The following is a 6786-nucleotide window of genomic DNA, read 5'->3' as shown; positions in this document are numbered from 1 at the left end:
CTTACTGATGACACTATAGAGGGTGGGAGAGAGATGGAGGGAAGGGAGTTGGGAGAGAGAGGCCCCTCTGTGAGTTTACAAGTTCATGGTTTATCCCTGACCCAATAGGAAACGGTGTCGTCCATGCAGCTGCCTATTAATATCTCCTTTGCCTTATTTTCTGTGTTCTTCCTCTCCTTTAGCAGAGGCTGGCAGAACCCACAATGTTTCATTAAACGGTCAACTGTGCTCACCGCTCGACCCAGAGCAAAGCAACACATCTCAAATCCCTCTTTAAATAGCAAAAACACTTGAACTCTTTTGGTAATTAACAGGTATCTGTGTTGTGATTAAGAGACTGTGATGGCTTAACAAGCATCGACTGCAGCTTAGAACAAGGTTGATGGATCGATCTGTAAATACAGAAAATTCTCCCCCTTGAAAAGCCCTGGAAAAATAGGGTTTTTAATGTTAATGTGAAAAATACTCCTTCAGATACATGAAATAATACTGCAATCCTAAAACATCTAATTAAGACTAAGCAACAACTGAAAACAGATCAAATTGTACTCAACCAAAGACATCCAACATGTACTTATTAAGCCATACACACCTGGACAAACAGATGAGAGGCACACAGCAATCATTTCAGCTGTCACACATCAACACATTAGGCAGTAGGAAGGGAAGCCTAACAGGTCTGGAGATTGGTGGTGAAAGAGAGAGAGAGACGGAACAGGGGAGGTGGGAGGGAGGGAGCCATGGGGAAGGTTAACTGTGGTCTAGGCCACTTGTTCTATCAGGGTCAGAGGATGAGGTTCATCCTGGGGGAGACAGGTCAGAGGTCAGGACTCCAGCAGTAATTGAATTCTGTCCAGGGAGTGGTGGGAGCAGGGGGCCCATAGATGAGATGGAGATAGAAGCGGGACAGTGGCCATGTTGAAAGGACATGGTTGTGTGCAGTTTCTGGCTGGAACTCACCTAGAGGTCACCAACCTTAGGGGTGGGGGGGGGCCTTATTGTCATTAATAACAGCTCCCCCTCACATGCGCAGAGGCTTCGTAACCTCGTTCTTCCTCTTCACAACTGCCAGTACACAACCCCCCTTTCTGCCAGTCACAAAGGGCAGCACAGTAATCTGGACAATATGAATTGGGTGCAGGAAACCACTCAGAGAAATATTCTAACAGTCCTTCCCATGAAAACCCATCTCTTCTCCAACTGAAACTCTAAATTCTTCTTTAAATGGTTTCTTGAACTGGTCCTTTTGAATGACTAATAAGCCACTTTATATTTAGCATGATATGAGACATCGACCCTTAATCATCCTCTTCATGATTGTGCTATATGGATCAGAGTGCAGGAGGATGACATATCACAAGACTTGGACAAATGAACGAATGAAGTTGCACACAACTTGTCACACTGTTTGGCCACATCTCAGAGAAAATGAAAAGCTCAGGCAGAAAAGAGAGCATTGAGAGCAGTAGTGAAATTAAATTTAAAAATGAAAACATTTGTTGCCTGTTTGCATGTTATTTTGGCATTAATACGTGTCACACATATCAGTTTGCAAACAATGTAAACCCCCCCACATAAAACATTGAGTTAATAAAGACTCATAGAAACTTGGTCTTTGATTTGCTTTCTTGAGTAAGGCAGCTCCAAAATGCAGGTGTTTCAGCCTAGCTCAGTGCCTTCTCTGGTGGTAAGGCAGGCAGAGGAAAATAGTAGGAGTTGGTAATGCTTTCTAGGTGCGCCGTGATTGGCTCAGTGTTCTGTCACTCATGGGGACACTACTTACTGTATGTCACCGTTAAATATATGGGAAGTGCTCAAAAATTCAAGCCCCTTGGGTGCTGCCATAGAGTTACCTTAGAAGGGGCCATCCAAGAAGGCTCAAGGTCATTGGCCACAGATAAAATGATGTCAAATCACATTATATCTACCGTAGCTTTGATTGGACTTAGCTAGCAAGCTAGCAGTTATCATCATGAATCAAGGCTACAATCTACTGGCAAATCCTTTTCAATCCTTGTTACATGAAGGAAGGAATCAGTGGCTAACTGCAAGCATTGCAAAGCAATCACTAGCCTGCTATTCAGTGGAGTGGGTGTGTGATCCAAGTCTGAGTTTAAGGGTCTCTCTTCTAAGCTTAAAAGGATAAATATTCAACACTGGCAATGCTGTCAATCCAGCATGACTTCTGCTACTTTCAAAACAACTGGGAACTTGGAACTGGGAAATCTTAGACTTCAGTGAGTTCAAGACAACTGGGAACTCTGAAATAAATGAGCTCAATCTGGGAAAATACGTTTTGAACGGTCATCCAATTCAGAATTGCAAGTTGGGAACTCGGTCTCTTTCTAGAGCTCAAACCTGAAGTCACTGACATCAAGATTTGACCAAGTTTTTTTCAGAGTTCCCAGTTGTCTTGAAAGCACCATAAATCCAGAGAATGCCAGACTTTGATGACAAAATCCTGTTCAAGTGAGTACAGCACAACAAGTGTGTCCAAAAATGTTTAGTATGCTGCTGCATAAATGATGTAATATGCCAGGGAGATATGTATACTGTAGCTAAGAAAGTAATGCTTAGTGTATGTTGTGTAGTACGCTGTTAGTAGCCCATGTGCCTCACCCTAATAATTTGGTCCCCTTTCCCCTCATAACTTAGCCTGCTGTTCTGACTTGGTGGTGCACATGTAGCCTATAGCCTGTTTTAGACACGTGTCATTATTGAATATTGTAAGAGCTTTCCTTGTCCTCTATATGACCCCTTTATTTATCCTATGGTTCTGACTTGGTGTAGAGGGAGAATACTGTAAGAACGACCCATGTTCTGAATTCTGTTGCTGTACATTTCAAAAGTTCGGAACAAATAGTTATATTGACTACGTCCGTCTTAGCTCGCTCATCAATGTCTTAATCGTCCCCTTATTCCATAGTTTGTACATCCCAATTGTCAGTAGAAACCACATTTCCATACCAGCTATGGTTTTTAAAAGGTAGTAAATGAGGCTGAATGAACTGTTTCACTGCCAGACAAGGCTCTGCTGATAGCCAGGTGTAGCGATGGTTACGGTGTTGGAACTCTGCTGTTGGGACAGCTTTATGTAAGCCCTAACAGTTTGTGGGCACCGTTTGTCACCGTTATAGTGCAATTAATGTATTGTTTAGTGTTGTGTTGTGTAGTGGCTTTGCTGGCATGCATACATTTTTAGTTTTAGTTTGCCCCACCAATATTTACATGCAAAAATTGCCAATAATAGATACAATGATCAAGTGAGTCAATGCTTAACTCTGCTGGAGTTGGATCTGACCTCCATCACCAAAGTAGCGGTCTATTGGACGCCAAAAGGATACGAGTGGAGGATGAGTGAATGAGATTTGCTCTACACACGTACACAATGCATATAAATGCCATTAGAGCCCTTTGGTGAAAACAAGAAGTGACATATGCTGTAATTTGCTGGCCATTGTTATCATTGGGCAGTGTGCTTAACTCTCCGCTGGTGCAATTAGCAGACTCTGCAACCCTGCCATTCAGAGCTCCGCATCAGCTCACTGCCCGAATAATGCTAGAACATCTAAATGCAGAGGGCCTAAAGGGTAATACGCTAATTACAGTATAGCAAGTATAGCTTTAAAAAAAATCTTTGATTGATAATTGATGAACTGTTTCATGATAATTTTGATCCAAATTGAGCAAGTTGCCAGAGAGTTTGTACCAATGAAATCCAATGCTCCGCTAGTTTCCCACTCTGAAAAGGACTGCCCACTACCTCCAAACGTGCCTATTTTTAACTCAGCCTACCTCCTACACAGAAGAGGATGGTGGAGTGACTCGTGGAACCACAGCTCCAGGAGCCACATGGCCAAATAAAAAACAGATCTGGCACTACGATGCATCAACTAGGACACAACACGACAGCCAAAGTCAACAACTCGAGAGCACTAAGTATGAAGAGGCACCAGTTCAAGAGTTATATCAGAGGAATGGGAAACACCAGTTTACATGAATATTTAATCACATTAACGCCTTTCTTTTCATTGCACTCACCTAACCACAACCAGACTTTAACATGCTCTGCAGACAGCTATCTAGTTATACACTACACTGAGCTCCAGTCTCTTTTGTTGATTTTGTGCATCCGTCGTGTCACCATAATTCATAGGGACATGAAAGATCATAGAGTCAACATATGATCATCATAACTTTCCCAATCCCTTATTCTACTGTATTATTGATTGTATGTTTGTTTATTCCACGTGTAACTCTGTGCTGTTGTATGTGTCGAACTGCTTTGCTTTATCTTGGCCAGGTCGCAGTTGCAAATGAGAACTTTTTCTCAACTAGCCTACCTGGTTAAATAAAGGTGAAATAAAAAAATAAAAAACATGGGAACCATGTCAATTACAGCTTACAGATTTACCAATACTAAAAACCGGGTATTTCAGAGATGTATATAACTCCTAGATGTATATAATTCCTATATAACATCTGAAGCTATTATATAGGAATGATCCACTCACTCTTAACCACTGTAAAAAAAATAAAAAATAATAATAATTGAAAAAAGGACTCCAAACCCTAAACAAAACAAATAAGAACAGTAATCTCTGTAAATGTTCAAATCCCCATGTCCTAAAATCAACCGCTCGTTTGTTTTTCCTGGTGGAAGTGTATTTCTTTGGTTTCCAACACCATACTGTAGCATCAGCTAACCAGGTGTAGTATGGTTCGGTCTGACCGAGGCTTGGGGGGGGGGGGTATGGAATTAGTAGAAGCCTAGAGTATGATTCCTGCATTTCTCTCAATGTTGAGGACTCTTTTCACCATACCAATGCTTGCGAAAACAGTCAAGCTCATTCTAAGCTTGTTAGTCACCCTGGATGCGATCTTGCTAGCTGGGGCTTTCAACACTTTCTTCTGGTAGCTCTACACACACACACACACCTACTCACCACCATGAAAGCATTTTTGCAAATGCACATGCTCACACACAGTAACTGGCATTAACAGGTACTTGTATGTAACAGGCACAAGCATATTCAACACCTCAGACAAAGGAAAAACATATGGTAAATGGAGAAAAGAGAAATATTTTTGACATGTAGCTCTGCAGTACAAGGAGCTCAACATACAGAATGAGGTAAATAACAACACAGGACTGAAATCCATAATTACTCTTTTTATCATACTTACTTTATACGAAAGGTTATAGTGTTGCGCTGCCATTTGGTTGGATTGTGGAGGAGCACACCAACAGGGAATGTGAGTGCCGCTAAAAGTCTCAGTAGACATTCATTTTGAGGAGGAAAATGTAGATACAAAATGAATACATGTAGGCCTATACATTATGCAAAAAACATTTGGAGAAATGCATCATTGAAAGAGAGAAAAAAGAAGCGTATCTATTTAAGACACCATATCATTTTAATCCAGCGATGAATGAAATCTCTATGTACACAGTGCCAGGATTTTTGCAGCAAAGAAATACACTTGGTACAAGTGCACTCAAAACAGCTAGTCCTCCAAAAGTCACAATATCGGGAAAGATTATATTTCAAAGCTAAAACTGCCTGAAGACAATTAAATAAGGTCTCTGAGAGCTGTCTGATATCCATCCCTCTGAGAGAGATATTCTAAATATAAACATATATTGGAAATGGGTTTTTAGTTTGACTCCAGGCAGGTATATGGTTCCTATGGCAACCTTTTTTTCATTTGTGATAATAAGGGAGGGGGGGGGGGGGGACAGTGTGGAACACCACCATGTCTTTTACATTTACACTGCTGAAACAAATCAGTGTGATCTCAACGTGATCTCTGGACAATTAATGTCAGAATTCAGCCCCCGCCCCACCTGTATGTCGTAGCCCCTTATAATAATGACAATAATTAACACAGTCTTGCTGCTTTAGACAGGAAAAAAAGTGAGTCATGAGTAATTAGTACATACTGTATCTATAACTAAGTAAATAGTCTGGAAAACTCCCCAAGACTTTTCTTTCCCAAAACCCCCTTCTGTTTGCCTATCAGAGGTGTCAGAGCTGTTCACAGGCACTGTGTGCTTCACCAGCCTGGATGCCTTCCACGTTCTCTATATCATGATTCATGAATGCTTCTGATGCACTATACAGTGGGAAAGTGTCAATTATTCCCACATTTGCTTGTGCCCTCTGTTTACTCATGTCTGTGTAGGAAGATGCCATTGACACCATTCATGGACAGCCACCAGAAGACATCTACATACTGTCTTAGAGTGTACTGTAGGGTGGCGGAGCTTAGTGTCTATCAGAGGAGGGGCAGTGCAGTCTGTGCCTGTGTGTGTGGCCTGAACCAGGCCCAGCCTGCCAGTTCACAGGGACTGATTTTTCAGTATGTCTCTGGGAGTCTCTGGTTTCAGTGGGCGATGCTGGGTGTTGGGAGGTCTGGGAGAGAGGAGTGACCAGGGCTTGGAAGCTTGACGTATTCAAACCAGACAAGTACAGTCTGTGTTCATATACTGTATCACCAGCCCACCAGTCTGACAATCAGGGCCATGTGATCAGAAAGGCGCTGAGTAGTTCAAGGAGCACTCATCTCACCTAACAGGAGGTAGAGAGCTAAGATGTCAGGGCATGACTGAAGTCATGGCTGAGTAAAAACAAAATGTAAACACTGTAATAAATGAACACAACAGTAAATGGGTAAAACACGAAAAGACTTAGAGGTTATCTCTCTTGTTTTTTTAACCCCTTCAATCTCAACATCAAAAATAAATAAAACTATTGAGAGAAGAACCGAAAGCCTTAGTTCGGA

Source organism: Oncorhynchus nerka, linkage group LG13, assembly GCF_034236695.1.
Source record: "Oncorhynchus nerka isolate Pitt River linkage group LG13, Oner_Uvic_2.0, whole genome shotgun sequence".
NCBI lineage: Eukaryota > Metazoa > Chordata > Actinopteri > Salmoniformes > Salmonidae > Oncorhynchus > Oncorhynchus nerka.
The sequence above is the reverse complement of the archived record's forward strand: the minus strand, read 5'-3'. Positions refer to the sequence as shown.